This window comes from Chelonoidis abingdonii, chromosome 10 (genome assembly GCF_003597395.2).
Source record: "Chelonoidis abingdonii isolate Lonesome George chromosome 10, CheloAbing_2.0, whole genome shotgun sequence".
In the NCBI taxonomy this organism is placed as follows: Eukaryota; Metazoa; Chordata; order Testudines; family Testudinidae; genus Chelonoidis; species Chelonoidis abingdonii.
In genome coordinates, this window is record NC_133778.1 from 4,887,338 (window position 1) to 4,907,260 (window position 19,923).

At 43.2% G+C, this 19,923-nt stretch overlaps 1 long non-coding RNA gene across 2 annotated transcripts in view; it reads right to left on the reverse strand.

Annotated features, from left to right (window-relative positions):
- LOC116836452 (uncharacterized) overlaps positions 1–19,588 on the reverse strand; it is a 56,082-nt gene extending 36,494 nt beyond the window's left edge. The window contains exons 1-3 of one of the 2 annotated variants that reach the window (XR_012656612.1): positions 19,242–19,588; positions 15,185–15,276; positions 14,205–14,283 (exon numbers count right to left, since the gene is read on the reverse strand). This is a non-coding gene — a long non-coding RNA (uncharacterized LOC116836452). The remainder of the gene's footprint in view (positions 1–14,204; positions 14,284–15,184; positions 15,277–19,241) is intronic. The other variant, XR_012656611.1, reaches the window with a different exon arrangement.
- Between the last annotated feature and the right edge of the window lie 335 nt (positions 19,589–19,923).

Consider the following 19,923-nt stretch of genomic DNA (forward strand, 5'->3'; position numbering starts at 1 on the left):
GAGGAACGCCACTCACCGTCCACCCTTGCAGCCGCCCAACTAAACCTTCTCCAGCGGCAATCATCAAGGATCTACAACGCTATCAGTCTGAGATGATCCAGCACTTGGTCATATGAATTTGGAGACAGGCGCAGTCCTTATGCTGTACAGGCCCGAGCCCCCCAACCTGAAGCACTACTACACCAGCAACAACACACCACAACAACAAAAACACGGAATCCAGGAACCGTGTCCTTGCCAACAAAGTGCCATTGCCAACATCTGTCAACATATCTATTCAGGAGGGAACACCATCATAGGACCCTATATCGGACCATCTAGCGGCCACAACTACAGAGGCTCATCGTCACCCCTAAACATGCTACCCAATGTGAATATATGCCATCGCTGTGCAGCAATGCCTGCCTCTGCCTATGTACATTGGCCAAACATGTTCTCTGTGTATATATATCTTCCTACTGTATTTTCCACTGCATGCATCCGATGAAGTGGGCTGTAGCCCACGAAAGCTTATGCTCAAACACATTTGTTAGTCTCTAAGGTGCCACGAATACTCCTGTTCTTTTTTAAGTTTAAAGGAAACATTCCAAGACATTAGTTGTGGAAACTGCCAAGCTGAATCAACCCAAGGCATTATGTAAGAGCAGCGAACTTTCGGTTATATTCAGCAAGCTTTTGGCCTGCAATTCTACTGGGAATCAGCCTGTGCTTTTTAACCAGAAAATGACAAGATATTGAATAGCATGGCAGCAGCCTGGCTAAGTCAAAATGAGCAGCGTTGAGTGCTAGTGTGCTCCCAAGCTAGGAGCAAGGGGGCAGGGATCTGCTATTTGATGCTGTGGCCCCATAAGGGATAACACCATAGTAGGGATATTCTGGGAGACAGCAAGAGTTATGAAGCAGGCCCCAACTAAGGGAAAAAACTATCCACTTCCAAGGAAAAACTTATGTAAATTAGAGGTGACTCTGAGTTCCACCCTATGGAATTCTGGATGCAGGGGGACTTGTGCTCCTTTGGCGTGAGACGTGACCCAGGATCTGCAAAGATCTCAAAGACACCCAGCAGACCCCAACACCACCCATGTGCCCACTGTTTCCTCTTCTCCTAGCCCCATTTCTGACCTGGGATTCCATTGTGTAGATAGGAGCGCTTGCCGTGGGAACAACAATCAATCTTTCTAATCTCTCTGTTGTGAGCTCAATACATCAGATGGACTCATCACGAGAAGAAAAACTTTGGGTGGATAAATTGGCTAACATAAGAGCTGCTATAATACCCAGCTCCACACCCAGAATTTAAGATGAACCTCAGTTGACCTGGTTCTGAAGACAGTAATATTTTTAATATTTCCCTTGCTATCTTCATTCACTTTTGGGTCTAACCAGTAGCCAATGTGGGAATTATGGACTGCAACAAAAGAAGCTATTCTTCCTTTCTGTTCTGTTCAACTTCCTACTCCATGCACACCACTATGGTATTCGTCAAGACAGAGAGAAGAAGAACAAGCATCTGTATTTCTGAAATTTCCAGAACTGTAGGTAAGAACCGAAAGATTCTTATACGTTGGGTGACATCTCTAGATTTTTTAAATCTAATTCTGAGGATTTAACTGAACTCCTTAAGTTTTCTCTTCAATACGGTAAGATCCATCTAATGAAAACATACAGCGGCAAGTGGAATTTAACCTTTGACCTCTTCAAAGACCCACCACAGCTGTGACATACAAGTTTTATTTTGCTTTTCTGACCAGAAAATTTGCAAGAGTGTATCAGGCAAAAGGTGACTGTCTTTTGCCTTAGCACAGATTACATAAATAGATAAATATTTAGGACCTAATCCAGAGACCAAAGAAAGTTAGAAGAAAGACTCCCATTGTCACTAATGGATTCTGAAACAAACCTTTGCACTCTAGTAGCATACAGAATAAACTTTCCCTTACTTGGTTACATAAAATTTCCAACTTAGACCACATCTCCTGTAGGTTCTGAGCTGGAGATTTTAGGCATTTATGGATTTTTGGCTTAAAGTTATTTTAGAAAAAGATTAGCCTGGCATTCAGTCTAACAAATTCTTGCGTACTACATCATGGAATGATGTTACACTGGACTATTTTTTTTATTGTCATTTATTCGATTTGGGAAATTGAGAAGCTTCCCAAAGGTGGAATTCTATACTGTCTCCCACTTTTGTGAGCCATTGCACTGAGCCCGTAGTTTATGCTGTAGCCAGCTTTCCATTATAAGACTAATTTTAATCCTCTTCTAACTCTGTTTGGACAAATCCTTTCTGTGAAATTCCCTCTGGCTGGCGTTCTGCTAGAGGATTATTTTCTAAGAGAGCTTGTGAATGATCAGAAAAGGCACTTTAGGTATGAGAGTTTGGATAATTTGTGGTACAGTATTTCACTTTTACAAACGTGTGCTTTTTTGTTTTATATAAATCTTTTGCAATATCATATCAACTTTTGGATTTTATACTGCTGTCCTATCACCTTAGTATCTGGGTACCTCCCACAGAAAATCAGTAGCTAAATCTTTAGAGAAGGAGTCCATGGAGTCTCTGTCTCTTCTTCCTTGTCAGAGGCAACTCAGCTTGCAGTAAGGTAGATTGTTTTGGTATGGGGATGGTTGCTTCTGGAGGTTTGGTAGAAGGGGTGTCAGTGAGTGTCCTTTTTAGGGTGTCAAGGCCTCTTTACTGAGAAAAGTTCTGCAGCACTTCCTAAAGACCCAAGTTCTAGATTTGCCAAATCTCCTCTGGAAATTTGCTCCCTAGCTAGATTTCCTTGAACAAGAGAGCTTTGGTTGTGGGTTTTTGTTTTTGTTATATCTAGAAAAATCCTCATTCTACAAACTCCATCTACAAACTCAAGGCTCCACAAGTACCTCAACTCTTCTTTTGCTCTTTGAATCCAATTGCTAGAGCTATTGTGTTCTGAGACTGAATTGACTTTGTTTAGGGCTTGAGCTGCTCAAAAAATTTCCATCAGAACTATTCCATGAACAGTGTCTGCTTTCTGCAAAAAAGGACTCAATTTTTATGAAAGGATAGATGTTAGGGCTGGATTTTGGCTGAAAAAGAAATACTTCAAGTTGGATATGCTGCTGCTGTGCCTCATGGGAATTGTAGTTTGAGTTAACACATTCTTCACTATGAGCGGGGAACTCTGGCTGGACTACATCTCCCATGATGCAGCCTGGCTGTGGACTCCCATGATTAATTACTTTCTCTATCCTAGAGCCTGCTCTTCATAGGAGAATGGGGATTCCATGGGGCATTTCCAAATCATATATTTTTAGTAGCTGAATTATCACCACACAATCAAAAATTGCCATGGAAGAAACTCTACCACACGCCCAACCACCTTTGCTCATGGCATCTCTGATATACTTTCTGGTGGCTGCCATTCGGTGCTCCAGAATATCAGCTTTCACTAAAACAAAAGTCAAGGGAAGGTGGGATTTCTCTGCTTTGGTAAAGCTCATTTCCTTCTGTGGCTATTGCTAGGAGTCCTGCCTGGGTTGCCTTCTTACCACTCGAATTGCACCCATCTGTTAAACTTGATCAGTTATAAGGCAACACATACCTTCTAGGTGTTAGATGTCAGAATTTAAGCATATGAGACACAAGGCTCAGCTGGTGCAAATGTCAGAGCTCCAGTGTCTTCAAAGGGGCTACATGGATTTACACCAGTGGAAGATCTGACCCACAGGCTAATCTGTGTTTGACATGCCATAAATGAAACCTATGTCCTAAGGGATGGAGTCTGCACTGATATACAGATTATTGGGGGTTGCACAGAGTGGATGTTAGGGCTGGAGTTGGAGTTTAGTGTCTGTATATTCCTCTAATACCCCGATGCTTTCATCTTCTTGCCATGGTTGCGGATTTACACGATGTGTGAAGACAGGCATTTTGGAGGTGATGGGGGGACAAAAATCCCTCCGGCTTGCCAAGAGGGTTACTGTCTAGTAATAAATCTAGCAGAGGAATGCTTATACCGCTCTGCTCTTTTCATGCCTTTGCATGCCACCCTTTAAGTGGAACGTGAACTGAACATCTGCACAAATAGTATTTAAAAAGATTTGCCTATAAATATTTTTCTTTGAAACTTCTTGAAAGGCTTTAGTTCCCCAGTTGTCCTCACTAAAAGATGCTATTGACTTGACAGGCTCTCCACAAATGAAGCGTTTAATGACTGTTGTGCGAACATCAATAAAAGGGCATTCTTACTGGTGGTGTATTCTCAGCTTTATGCGTGGGCAGTTACACGTGTAACTTCCTGGATACTGACTTGAGGTTTGAGCAGGTCTGCAGTAGAAAGTAGAGATTAGGAAAGCATTCCATTCTAACAGGGTATATCACTGTGTATGTTAGAGTAGTGCCCGAGAGCCCCTACTGAGAGCAGGGCCCCTGTCGTGCTACAGACACATAACAGCAAAGACAGTCCCTGCACCAGAGACCTTGGAATACTTGATCAATTCATTTTGGGGCCTTAACTCATGTAAGGTGAGGTTCTGCCACCTTATTTACATTTACTAAGCCCGTATAACCAATACCCCTACTTGCAACATATGGGGCTCTTTAGCACAATTGGAAGAAGAGCATTATAGCCTATATGCAGTAGTATAGCATAACAAGGGAAGAAGGATAGCTCAGTGGTTTGAGTATTAGCCTGCTAAATCCAGAGCTGCAAGTTCAGTCCTCAAGGGGGCTATTTAGGGATCTCAGGCAATAATCCATACCTGGCCCTGCTAGTGAAGGTAGGGGGCTGGACTCAATGACCCTTCAGGATCCCTTCTAGCACCATGAGATAGGTATATCTCAATGTATTATTATTTCCTTCAGGCACAGGGGAGTTCTCTCTGATGCTCTCTTGACTCACTAAGCTACGTCTGCCCTACACATCTGTTGACACAGCTCTTTCAGTCAGGGGAGTGATCTCTGACCACTCTAAGTGTGCTGACAGACACTCCTAGTGTAAATACAGCTATACTAGCAAAACTGCACTTCTATTGGTAAAGCTTGTTTGGTTTGGAGGGGTGGCAGAATAAGCTATACAGGGGGAAACACAAGCTTTGATCATGTAAGTGGTGTCCATGCTAGGAACACATTGCTAGTATTGTGTAGCTATACTGGCACAGCACCTCTAGTGTAGACAGGGGCTAACGCTGTGAAAAGCTGGAACTCGGGGCAGATAAAACATTACCTTTGAGCCAAGTTGCAATGCACTCGGTTTCAGCAAGGGCAAGTGAATGAGAGGTACCCAATTGTGGGCCCTTCCCCATCTGCACGGGGAGCCCCCTGTAGCTGGGCTGGCCTCTTTAGCTGCCGAGGCCTATGTCTTTGTTCAGCAATTACCTCAGCTGCCAGTCCCTGTCCTGGGACAGAGTCCACGTCTTGACCACACTCAAGCACGAAAGAGATGACATGGGGAAGAGCTGCCACTTACACCTTGGCTTTTCAGCTCCAGGCTTCTCTCTCAGCTACTAATCAAGTGGGGGTTGCAGGGCAGGAGAAGATGTACTGACTGACAGCTTTTACCCTTTGATGATGGAATCCACCTGGGCAAAGCAATCTTCACCAGGTGGAGATCAAGAGGAGGACACAGGCATCCCATGATAACATGGATTAAAAAAAAAAAAAAACTATGTTGGGGGATCATCCAGCTTCTTCTTTCAGCCGCTATCACAGCTCTGCAGGGTGACTGCGGCTCTGAGCACCAAGGACAGATGGAGACCAGAAGCTTATTAGGAAAGAGCTCTGTTCGCTTTATGTAATAAAACATGAAGGCAGGATTAATGCTGTTTAATAAAGAAAGGCGGGGATAGGGAATAATGGAACTAATACACAGCAATTGCTTTTGTGACCAGTTTTTGCTGCACTGCACAACCTACAGTCCAGCCTACTCAATCTGTTTGCAGAACAAAACAGCCTGGAACCATTTTGCAAGAAAAGACCCTAGTCTGAGTCACATGAGTTCTCCTCCAGTGTATAGGTTCCTCTATCAGATTACTAATTTGGTTTTCAAAGGGGATTACATGCTAAGCAGTAGCTCTTTATTTAGGAGGAAGATAAACAAATGAAGTAGGCAAAACGTTTGCATTTTCAATGTGTTATAATAAACCTTAGTGGAAAAAGCTGGAGGATTTTTTTTTATAAGCTACTTAATGGGTGCATATGCATGGTTTCCTGTGCCCAAATCTTTAACATAAAAAGCAGACTACAGCTGTTACTGTTCAGCCTAGAAAACTAGCTGACAGACTGTACCTGTGGTGCTCATTTTGATTGTCGTATTTAGGCCCATCCTAAACTTCTGGTGTTAGGTGTCTTCAACGCCACACACTGCTCCTTGGGCTTCATGTCAGAGTACAGCTCTTAGCTGCATGGAGCGTTCCATTCCCTTCACTAAGAGTTTGTCTGGTCTCTTCAGGTTAGGGTGACCAGACGTCCCGATAAAATCGGGATTGTCCTGATTTTGAGGAGTTTGTCCTGTGTCTGACCAGAGTACGGTCAGGACGCCATTTGTCCCGATATTTTGTTTCCTGGTCTTCAGCGGCAATTCGGCGGAGAGTTCTTCAGTCGCAGATGGTCTTTGGCGGTATTTCGGCAGCTAGTGCTTCTGTCTTTGGCGGCAAGGTTTATTACCCGCCGCCGAAATACCGCTGAAGACCGTCCGCGACTGAAGGACTCTCCGCCGAATTGCCGCCGAACTCCCGGATGGGTGAGTGTGAAACCCCACCCCACCCCGCCCCTGTGGCAGTCCCGATATTTTCCCCTTAACATCTGGTCACTCTACTTCAGGATGGGGTCTGCAGTTGGGAAATCCAGGTTCCTCTGCACGGGAGCAAGGATCCAGAACACATTTTGATAATTGCAGTGGACTGGATTGTAGGGATTCAATGGGAATCCCATGCAGTGCGTCTCTGCATCTTTAGGCTCCTAAATATCTTTAAAAAACTGGCCCTATGTGACTTGCCCACAAGGATGTCTGTGGCGGAGCAAGGAAGTAAACCTGGCTAACATCCTAGTCACTAGACCATTTCTCCTCTCTATTTTGAAAGGATCACTTTGAGTCACCAAAAGCTTGATATTTGTGTTATTGGGTGGTGCAAAGGGGAGTGGAAGCTGGCAGCCAAGCACTTTAGATGATCATTAATAAGAGTAAAAATGTGCATCCAACACATCATTACACCCTTCGGAAATGCAGCAAATACTGCAGGGAGCGTACGTGCTGGTAGAATGGTGCAGCAGTTATCCATGCCTGTGGAGCGATGCTATGTCCTGCACCCAGTTTGCTGATGAGCAGCAATGTGAGGAGATACTCCTGAGGAAAATACAGATCCTGACAAGCACTGAGTTACCTCAGGACAGGGATTCTCCTGAATCAGACATTGGAAAAGCAAAGAAAAGCTTCTGGGTGCTCTGGCCCCAAGCTTGCCAAAAAACATGTAGGCACATGCTTCATTAATTACCAGGCCAGCAGGAGCTAGAGTGCTCAACTAGTCTGCCTTCCTGTATAACACAGGCCACAGGCCTTCCCCAAGACAACCCTAGAGCATATCGTCGAGAAGAACCTCTGGTCTTGATTTGAAATGGTCAGTGATGGACATGCCACCATCCCTCTTGGCAAGTTGGTCCAATGGTTAATTACTCTCACTGTTAAGAATGTACACCTTCCTTCCATGCACAATTTGTCTAGCTTCAACTTCCAACTTCAACCGGATCATGTTATACCTTTATCTGCTAGATTGAAGAGCCAATTATTAAATATTTGTCCCCATGTAGATACTTCGACGCTCTAATCAAGTCACCTCTTCACCTTCTGATTGTTAAGATGAATAGATGGAGCTCCTTGATCCTGTCACTGTAAGGCATGTTTTCTAATCCTTTAATCATGGCTCTTTGCTGAATCCTCTTCAATGTTATCACCATTTTTCTTGAAACATGAGCATCAGAACTAGATCAGTGTTCCAGCAGCAGTCACACCAGTGCCAAATGCAGAAGTAACATAATCTCTCTACTCCTACTCAAGATTCCCCTGTTTATTCATCCCAGAATCACAATAGTGTCACTACTGGGAGTACATCTGAGCTCTCCAAGTCAATGGAATTCTTAACTTGCTGAAAGTTAAGCTTGTGGTTGAGTGCAGTGCTGGACTGAGGCCTGTAAATCGGAGGTGACTTTGGAAGACTGAACTGAACACAAGCTATCCAGACTCAAAAGAGATGCAGCAGACAACTGAATTTGCCTCCTAGAGCACTGGGTCAAGTTAAGGAGAAATTATTAGCTTTGGTTTCTTTATCTTTTTTGCCACAGTCATAACACTGAGCAAACATGGGACAGAAGGATTTGGATTAGTATGGAAGGATACAGAATCCTTTTTAATGCTCTCAGTCTGTTAATTTTTTGAGAATCATTAGAAGTGGATTAAAACACAGAAGAAAAGGGTGAAATCCTGAATGACATATGCTCATTCCTCAGGCAGAGTATCAGGAGCAGTGCTGACAAAGTAACATCTCTTCACGTGATGTTATATAGATAAAAATCGTCTGTCTCCTCTGGTATGCATCAGCTTTCCAATTAGTGAATAGAACTGAAGGTTGAGAGTTTAGACTGGTTCTGACCTGTTTTAATTAAGGCATTTTTTAATATAACCTCTGCTTCAGGTCATCTGATAAAACTAATCTTGCTGTAATGCCTAACCTTCTTAACCCTCAGTTGTTACTTGTGCATTTTAATGGCCATCTTAAAGAAACATTACTCCATAAATTAGATGCCAGGTACTGAAGAACAAAAACAGCTGTAAATTAAAATGCTTTTAAGGGATAATTGGATGTGTCTTGAAAATCAGCTCCCAGCTGACTTTCCTGGCTCAACCATTAAAAACATTAATGCTTACATTTCTCTTGGTAATGCTGTCCATAAGCAAGCAGATGGATTGAGAAATAGATTCAGAAGGGGGTCTTCCTACAACTGAACCCACTTATAATGTTGGTTAAGCAATCAAGTGTTTCATCTGTATGTGTAGTAACTTGCTGAAAATGATGAACCAATTCAAACAAACCTAAGCAACATGTGTTTGTATTATGAGCACCTGCTTCTTGCTTTGTTTAATGAGTCTTTTAATATAAGGTAACTCCCAGCTTCTAGGAAAGCTACACATTTACAGGCCTGTTTGCCTGGATAAGGTCACCCAGCCATCAGATTGGTACACGCAGCTATTACGCTGGTTTTAGATGGCTTAGCCAACACAATACATAACGGCAATATTGAGATGACCCTTATGTGTCACTAAAGGCAGGGTGATCGATTGATTATTGAGGTATTAATAGAAAAAATGCATGGACAGTCTAGTTTTAAGAGCACTTTTATAACATTCACTTAGCCAAAAGAGGGAGGCTGCATTGTTCTTAATATTTCCTGTAAAGGAAATGGAATGCTAAGTGATTCCAGAAACCATCACATTTCATGAAAAGCACATGCAGTGCCATACACAGTTTTTGGTTCTCTTAACCAAAGCGGCTGAAATATTTTCATTGGCTGTCGAACATTTGTGAATGATCAAGCTAGTTAAATTGTGGGGAAGATACAGTACGTTTGATGGCGAGGAAGAAAGAAAGATCCTGTCGATGATTTAAAAAAAAAAAATCAACACCTCACTGTGATTTGACCTGGATTCGGAAATATAGGCTGGGATTATCAAAAGTGCTCACACTGCTCAGCACTGGCCTAACACTGCTCTCACTGAAGCCAAAGGTGACTGCCATTGACTTTAATGGGAGCAGAGTTAAGCCAGTTTTTGAAAATCTCATTCATATAGTAAGTGCCTTTGAAAATGTTGCCTGTTGAGCCTATGTTTCAACACTGACCTGTCATGCCCAAAACACACTGCTGCAATGTAATTGTTAGATAGCCAAGTACCAGTGTTGGGATTTCTCTAGAGACCATAACGCCTCGGCTCCCAAGAACTCGGCTCAAATCCAGATTTGTCATTCAGGTATTTTTACTGGCATATACTAAGACTACACAGAGTGGGTACAGGATATACCACAAATCCAAAGAATAAAAATATTGATTACTTTATATACAAATTTAACCCCATACTGACACATGCATCTTCCTTTCTACATCCAATCATGCACTTTTGATTGGTCATTTTCAGGAACAAGCCCTGAAAATAATGTGCCACATATACACAGTATATAATATATAATATATAGTATACACAGTATATGTTGTTAGTATGCTCCTTCTATTTGTTTGTTTCCTCCCTGTCTGCTTCCACACATTCTTAGCCATTGATGCTGACACAATTATTTCTAGCACCTGTTTTTACACAGCTTATCTCTTCCCTCATCCGCGGCTGCTGAAGCTCACTCATGCCATGTCAGTGTGTCTACAAATGAGAGTTGGATGTCCAAGTATCATCATCTGGACCCACAAATACTTGCTGGCATAGGCCAGTGAGCATCAAAATAAAATAAAATAAAACAAAATAAAATTTAAAAAAAGCAGGGAAGAGTCTTCCAAGGGCAGGTAAGTATGCCCAGTGGTCTGTGATGGGATGTTAGATCGGGTGGGATCTGAATTACTACAGAGAATTCTTTCCTGGGTGCTGGCTGATGAGTCTTGCCCACATGCTAAGGGTTTAGCTGATTACCATCTTTGGGGTCGGGAAGGAACTTTCCTTTAGGGCAGATTGGCAGAGGCCCAGGAGGTTTTTCGCCTTCCTCTGCAGCATGGGGCACGGGTCAGTTGCTGGAGGATTCTCTGCACCTTGAGGTCTTCAATCCACAATTTAAGGACTTCAATAACTCAGACAAAGGTTATGGGGTTTGTTAAAGAGTGGGTGGGTGACAGTCTGTGGCCAGCATTGTGCAGAGGTCGGACTAGATGATCATAATGGTCCCTTCTGATCTTAAAGTCTATGAGTCTATGAGTCTCTTATCTTCTCAGCTAGCATCCCAAGTATTTTTTCTTTATCTATAAAGCACTAAGTGGTTTGGGTCCCTTGTGCAACACTGCATTAACTGTGACCAGCTGAGGTTCTAGAGTTATTGGCTCCCTTGGTTTAGGGCTTGATTCATCAAGGTGTTTAAGCAGGTGCCTGCCTAAAGCTTCAACTCAGGCATGTGCTTGAGAACCTTGCTGAACCAAGGAGATTTAAACAGAAGGGGACAGATGGCAGGGCCTTCTTCATGAAGGGCCGTTGACTGTGGATTCCACTTTCTGTTGGTCTAGCAAAGCCTAGATGGAGCAGCCTTTTGGGCATGTGATGATATTTTCCCAGGCAGGTTGAAATGAGGTTTTGAAGTGGAGGGAGAAGTAGTTTATTCCGGTGGGTAAAAAGTAAATTCTGTGGGATGTTTATCTGACTTCTTTATGTTTACCCTGATTGTGCAGTGCCTACATCCGCCAATAAGTTTAAATGAATTAATAATAAACGGTAGAGCCTGCCTGATCTGTTCAGGACTAATATTCATTATTCATTCAGCCCATCCTGATTTTCCTTTAATGCATTCATTACTTGTAAATATTTGCCAAATACTTTGTCTAAAAATTGTCTGGCAATTTGTCTAGGCAATCCTAGAGTGTGGGGATGCAAACTTTCATGACATGATTTAATTTACTAATATATTTTGTCTTCAATAAAAAGTTTTTGCTATCCATTCTAAGTGTGTTTCTCCACAATTAGGGAATCTCATAAAAATGACTTTTTTGGGGTATGTGATACGACTACCTCTGTGAAACACCACAAAGACCCTGATATTCAGCAGGTGTAAATCCGAGTAGGGAGAGAGGTAAAATTAACTTTGCATGCAGCACAGGTGAGACCATTATTGGAAGACAGTACTCAGGTCTGGTGTTTGCATTTCAGAAAGGATCTCAAAATTAAAATGGGCTTGGAAAAGAGCCACAAGGATGCTCCATGTTTGGAAGGTATATCTTATGAGAAGCCTGAAGGAGCTCTATTTGTGGTAACTTGCCTAAAAGAAAGTTCAGATGTTACTTTGATCACTCTATAAGTATCTACATAGGGAGAAAAGAGTTGATAATAGAGGCTCTTTAATCTAGCAGAAAAAGGCATAACAACTTCCAATGGCTAGAAGTTTGTCAGAAAAATGTAAAATGGATATAAAATGCAAATTTTTAACAGAGAACATAATTAACCATTGGAATAGCTCACCGGGAGATGTGGTAAACTATTTATCACTTGAAATCTCTAAATCAGGATTCAGCGTCTGTCTCAAAGAGATGTGGTTGGACTAGGCCACAAGTCATTAGATTTGAGGCAGGAATTAGTGGGTAAAATCTACGGCTCGTGTTACACGGGAGGCCAGACTAGCTGACCACAATGGTGCCTTCTGGCTTTAGAATCTATGAATAAAGCCAGGCTGTTTTATACAAGCTGGGAATCTGTCCCAAAGGGAAAATTCCTTGCTGGGCCCCAATTAATTCCACCCCCATTCCTGTGCACCTCTTAATTTTGAGGTCTTCAGTGGTGCATAGGCCTCATGCTGGCCCTCTGCGCTGGGAGGGAATCTCACCCTTAAAGAATGCTTTGTATTCTCAAGACAATATCCCTAATTCCCCATCAAGTCTGCTCCTGGATAGAGCAGCGGTATTGTGCTTCCTAACTTGATTAGAGTTACCACCGTGACCCTCGATGATATATGATCGTGTCTTAACTCATTATGTCATGTCAGCCAACACTGTGTTTATTAATAGGATTGGATCTGATGCGGCGGCAGCTGCTTTGAAATTAAAACAAGAAAGTTGTTTGTGCACCAAGGAGCACATCTGTTTTGTGGCATAATTCAGATTAACTTCAGGGAATATGCTACATGTCTGTGTCTTCAACAGTGACACAAAACGCAGAGAAACACAGACATTGGAAGCTTTTGTGAACACTCAGCACTGAGAATAGCTTAAATGTTTTTTTTAACTGGTAATGTCCCATTTCAACCAATTTGATCTAATGCTTGTCATACTGATTGTAATTCCATAAAGAATTCAGTACCATAGCGGTATCTGCTCCAACCTAGGTGAAGAGATTAGCTTTCCACCTTTCCCCTGGGTGCCTGGCTTGAAATTCAAACTGATGGTGTCAAAACCTTCCTGTGAGAACACACAGAGAAGCTGTGCTTGTGCTGTGTGGCGCATACCGGAGCAGATCAATCCCCTTAGAAGACTCCCTAGTGCAAAGCTTATTTATTAACTCTATGCAAAGGACCAGGATTTGCAGCTGTCCTCTGTGTGCCAAGTTCCTAGTGAGAGCTGTGCATATGTATCCAAGGGCAGAATTTGACCCTAAAGATACGGCTGCGCTGCAGTTAGAGCTGTGACTGCAGCCTGTGTAGACATACTGAGCTAGCCAAATCAAAAAGCGATAGCAATGAAGCTGCGGCAGCATGGACCAGCCACTCGAATAGGTACCCAGGGTCCCAAGCCGGATTGGACAGCCCATTCTGCTGTGCTATTCAAGGTAGAGACACCCAAGCTTGCTTTGATCTATCTACACTTTCTGAAATCACACTTCTGATTGCACTGTAGACATATCCTAAGAGAAGCAAACACACTATCAATTTAGCAGACAAGTTTGGAGCAGAAGAGAAGGATGCATGGCACATCTCTGCCCTACATCCATATTATACCAGTGCAGTCAATCCCTCTATGCCAAGTTCATGGAGTTTCAGCAGGTAATATGGAGGCAGCAATACCATTTCTATTAAAAACTGATGATCTATTGAAAGCACTTCCACAAAGCCACGTGGAACAATTGACTGAATCACAATGGCCCACTAAACATCGAGATTTCTTCCAGACCTAAACTATGAAATAAACAATAGGCTGGCTATTGCATGAGCAGCCTATTAGCTATAACAAGAATTTTAAAAGCTAAGGTCCTCATTGCATCCTTCCGACAAGTGACTATTTTAAGGTTCATTCAGACAAAACCTTTCAGAAATATGGGAGAGAACATTTACATTACAAACAGAGGCAAAATCTGGTGCCTGACAGAACGACAGTAAAGGTATTGTTAATGATAAATATTAATAAAATAGGATTAGAGAGCACCATTGGTGTACCCACAATTTTACAAACAAGCTAAAAGATATGGTGCATCTTCTGAAGAACTTTAAATGTAACCTACCCTGATATATAGTATAGAGCACAGTTCAAGGCAAGGGCATATTCTTACTATATGTAGTAAGATAATGCCTAGAGTCCCCAGTTGAGCTGACACTGTACAAATGCTCCCTGCTCCAAAGCACGGCCATCTAAATAGAAGACAAAGAAAGGAGCGGAATTATTGTTCCCATTTTACAGATGGGGAGCTGAAGCAGACAGAAGAGACAGAAATCCCACAGAAGGCCTGTGGCAGAAACAGGAACTAAACTGAATCCATATCGCTACGGTTCCAATCCATTCCTTTAATCACAAGACCCTCCTTAGTCATCAGTGAGATCATTGGACAAGACTTAGTGAAGCGGGTTTTGGTTTTGTGGAAGAAGGCTTTGAGGGACATGAGTTGCTCCTGGAAATAGAAGATTGTTCTAATACATATCAGATACCAAATGCAGATATTTAATTGGCAACTCTAAAGATTTTCTTAAATGTCGCCTGTCTGAAATATTAACTTTGTCTTTAAAAAAACCCCACAACCTAACTCTATCTGAACTGAACTTCTATTTCCCCCCGGGTACGTTGCATAGGCTTATATAAACATTTACAACTGAGAGTGTACCAATAGCTAAGAGAAATTCCTACACTCTTGCATCAGCTGACCCTTGGAGGAGTACATTTGCATGGAATTGGTTAACGCTATAGACATAGGTTCTTAAATTAATTCAGCGGGCCTAGTGGATAGAGCACAAGCCTAGGACTCACACATGGGTTCTATTTCTGGCTCTGCCACTGGCTTGCTGGATGATGCTGGGCCAGTCACCTCTCCTCTCTGTGCCTCTGGTCTCCCATCTGTAAAATGGGGTAGTGATGCTGACCTCCTGTGGTAAAGTGCTTTGAGGTCTTTTGGTGAATAGCACAAGGTAAGAGCTGGGGATTATTATTATTTAGGACAGTAGTCAGTACCTCTCTGATCGTTCAAAAGATTTGTTCTTCTCTAATGAAACAAGCGAAGCACCCAATCCTGGAGACACTTGTACTGAATGTAATGCTTACCACAGTGAGCAGGTCTCATTCAGTGGGACCACTTGGTAGGCAGTGCAGCACCCAGTACCATTGATAGGATTGAACCTTGCTGTATTTGCGAGCTACAGACATTAAGTATATGATGCAGTTGAGTTCCAAATAACAGGCCTGAGTTGATTACATTGTGTAAGTAGCTACATGGGGACAATGGGCTTTTCGTCTAGCAGAGAAAGGTATAACATAATCCAATGACTGCAAGTTTAAGCCAGACAAATTCAGACTGGAACTAGGGCATAAATTCTTAACTATCAGAGTAATTAACCATTGAAATAATTTGCCAAGGGTTGCGGTGGATTCTCCATCACTGACCATTCTAAAATGAATAGTGGATGTTTTTCTGAAAGTTCTGCTCTAGGAATTATTTTGGGCAGTTCTCTGGCCCGTGTTATGCAGGAGGTCAGACTAGCTGATCAGAATGGTCCCTTTTGGCCTTGGAATCTGTGAAGGACATATATACAAGCTGCTCTCTTAGGTCCTTGTGGCTTCCGTAATTGAAGCTGGCGACACTAGAGGGCTCAAACTATTTAAAGGGATAGTACCCAATTCCAATACAACATTAGAGCCTGCAGTATATTTTTATTATTGTTTGCATTGTGGTAGCGCATACAAGACCCAGACATGAACCGGCACCCTATTGTGCTAGGTGCAGTACAAACATAACAACAGCGTAGTGTATAGCAGTATAATCCTGAGTCTAGTAAATTGTCTATACACCAGCTGTTTCTAATGTCTCTTCTTCTCCCCAAAATAGCACCAGGTCCTTCTTTTTTAAATTCATCCACTTTCTGGTCCTCTTTTTAAATCCAAACTTGTAGCCGATATTTTCCATAGAGCACATTGCTTATTCTTGCGGAAACCTCACAGCTTGATGGAAAATACTGTAGAACGGTGTCCTGCATGTTCTCTTTTCAGTGTTCAGTGCTTTTCTTCTACCATGTGTAAGGGTGTCCAATAGCTGGACGCCATCAGATTTACTGTTTGGTTTTTGTTTAGCAGCTTGCAAAAATCTGTCTCTGGCATAAATGTCAGATAATGGCTTTTGATAACTGATACCCATGAGCCTGGAGACATTCTATTGGGTGCATTTTTAAAGATCAATCAGCCAGAAAAATGCAAAGGGCCTTGTACCTCCCTCTTTAAAATTCAGAGTTTTTGTCTTCCAAAGTGGATAAGATAGCATTTAAGTAAGATCCTTCTGAGATTTGAATTGAAGACTTCAAAGGGTGTTTTTTTTAATGGATATAATTGGTTTGGAGCCCTCTATGGCAGATATACTAAGTATCCAAACACTCTCTGTTAGAATCTGATTCATCAGTGGTTCTTATTTTGATGTGGTTCAGATCAACCTAATTTTTTCTCTCTGAAAGGTTTCTCTCTCTTTAGCTTGCACTTTTCATAGAATCATAGAATATCAGGGTTGGAAGGGACCTCAGGAGGTCATCTAATCCAACTCCCTGCTCAAAGCAGGACCAACCCCAATTAAATCATTCCAGCCAGGGCTTTGTCAAGCTGGGCCTTAAAAATCTCTAAGGATGGAGATTCCACCACCTCCCTAAGTAACCCATTCCAATGCTTCACCACCCTCCTAGTGACGTAGTTTTTCCTAATATCCAACCTAGACCTCCACCACTGCAACTTGAGACCACTGCTCCTTGTTCTGTCATCTGCCACTACTGAGAACAGCATAGCTCTATTCTCTTTGGAACCCCCCTGTAGGTAGTTGAAGGCTGCTATCAAATCCCCCCCTCACTCTTCTCTTCTTCAAACTAAATAAGCTCAGTTCCCTCAGCCTCTCCTCATAAGTCATGTGCCCCAGCCCCCTAATCATTTTCGTTGTCATCCACTGGACTCTCTCCAATTTGTCCACATCCTTTCTGTAGTGGGGGGCCCAAACTGGACACAGTACTCCAGATGTGGCCTCAACAGTGCCGAATAGAGGGGAATCTCACTTCCCTCGATCTGCTGGGAATGCCCAATATGCCATTAACTTTCTTGGCAACAAGGGCACACTGTTGACTCATATCCAGCTTCTTGTCCATTGTAATCCCCAGGTTCTTTTCTGCAGAACTGCTGCTTAGCCAGTCGGTCCCCAGCCTGTAGCAGTGCATGGGATTCTTCCATCCTAAGTGCAGGACTCTGCACTTGTTCTTGTGGAACCTCATCAGATTTCTTTTGGCCTAATCCTCCAATCTGTCTAGGTCACTCTGGACCCTATACCTATCCTCCAGCATATCTACCTCTCCCCCTAGTTTAGTGTCATCTGTGAACTTGCTGAGGGTGCAGTCCACGCCGTCGTCCAGATCATTAATGAGGATGTTGAACAAAACCAGCCCCAGGACGAACCCCTAGGGCACTCCGCTTGCTACCAGCTGCCAACTAGACTTCTCAGCTCATTTCTCCTTCTGGCTGTCCACGAAGGTTAAGTGTGCCAACATGCTTTCTAATCTAGCCACCATCTCAGGCAGAGGATTGTTAACCTGTCTAGTTTTGTGCTTGCCAACAGTTTCCACAATCACCAGGCGAATTTTATTTACCAAGTCCTGGATTGCTCTCTCATGATTTGTGCCTGAGCAGAAAGGAAGCAAACAACTTCTCAGTGAAGCACAGAGCTATGGTGGGAAGTTCTGGCTGTCATTTCAGTTTAGACTTGGCTTTCTTTTCCCTCTTAATTTTGGGGTTCTTGGATAACAATGTTTTTATACGGCAATTTACCTTAGTGGATTACAGAGGAGACCAGTATCATTATTTCCATTTTTAAAGAGGGAGAAACTAAGGCACAGAGTGGCTGAATGACTTGCCCACGGTCACTCAAAAGCATAGCCATGAAACAGAACTCAGTTCTTCTGATTCCCAGTCCAGTGCTCTGTGTACTAGGCCGCAGCGGTGGCTGTCTTGGATGGCAAGAGCCCTGGCTCTCAGTCTTATCCCTCCAGAATCGATAGCAAAGTTCCCATTGACTTTAATGGGAGCAGTCCCCAAATCAGGCCCTCAAGCACTTGCTGTATAACTGACCCGAATTAGTTGAGCCACATTCATAATTGACCTCACCCCCTTGTCTTCAAGGGAGTTAAATTAGGGGTGAGTCCTGGTTCATTGAACGTGTCAGTAAATGGCACCAATGAGCTTGGAGCTTTGGTATGGTGCATCTGCTCAGACATGCATCAGGCTCTGGCTCCCACATACATTCTTAAATGTCTCCTTTCAAGGGGATTGTAGTGTAGGAAGCCTGATACAAAGAGTAATGCATGTTTTGTTATGTAGCCATGCATAACGTGTGTATACACAAACAGTCATTTCAATGGGAACAAGTTTCCATCCCATTTAATAATAAATATACATGTGGCTCTTGTGGTTACTCCTTCAATCCTTCACCAATTATCAGCTAAAATTTCCCCCATCCGAAAACCCTGCCTGGTAACTCCCCCCACACCATTTTAATGCTGACAGCTATGAGTGACTCTTTGTTGTGAGGAAAAGGGACATCCCAACCCATGTTAACTACGGACATGCTGACACTTCACTTCTTCTTGTTGAGTAAAATGGTTGTAAACTTTCCCGTGGACGGGAGATTGATGTTTCTGTCGTGTCAACACTAGAACTTTTAGCCATATATGACCATTGTGTTAACTCACACGATTATAAGTTCAAATGTAAACATATCATAGGCAGAGATTTTTTTTATTTTTTTTTTTTAAAAAGACTTTTCCATTTAAGGTAAAATGCTGGAATTTTAAAATTATAATTAAGTTGTATGTCACATATGAACTTGAGTGGTAGAGTTGATCAGATCTGTATGCAAAAAAGAAGGCTCTGTTGTACCTTAAATCAAGTGAACAATGCCATAAATACTTTATCACATGAAAAGAATTGTCTCTTTTCTTCCCCCTCCCCAACTTCTCTTCTTTTCTCTGTGACTCTTGTAATTTTTTTCATGGATCTTAAGGTCAGAGGGACCATAGATCACCTGCACAACAGGCCCAATAACTTGTGTTTTGTTGAAAGCACACTGTCACGGGTCAGGACTCACCACCGCAGCGCCTCCTGCTGGTTGCTCCGGGAATTAGTTCAGTCCAGCTCTGGAGCACCCTCTGTGGGTGATGTCTTGCCCGTTATTTGTTCTACTCCGCTGTTGCTCCTCCGCTCAGCCGTGTCCTCTTCAGGACACTGCTCTCCGGCAGTGCCCACTACTTCTTTCTCACCGCCCTTCTGCGGGTCACAGCAGTCCTTTGGCCTGCACCTGCTGCAGGGGCCAACCACAGCCCAAAGTCTAGCCCCTCACTTCAGGGGCAAGTTGCAGTCTGTATTGGTCATGCTTCTCTGCAGCCAGGTGCAGTGCAAGGGCGAAGGTGTCGGGGGGGAGGGCGGAACCCAAGCCCACACGCTACTCAGGAACCCTCTAGCGGCAGCCTCTCTCCCTTCTTCTCTCCCCTTGTCTGCCTATTGTCCCTGGGCCACTTCCCCTTGGCCCTTGCACCTTCTTGGCCCTTTCTAGCAGGGGTCTGCAGCCTAGCAGATAACAAGCCAGAGCTCACCCTCCGCTCCCCTGAGCCTGCCCAGCACTGCTCTATCTCAGATGCTATCCCTGGGAGCCAGTTCTCTTTCCTTGCTTGTCAGGGAGAGACTCCCCTCTGCTCTGCTGGGCAGCTTCTTATAGCTTGGCTGCCGCAGCAGCTACTGCCTGTCTGGCTCCAAATAAGTCTCGCCTTAAC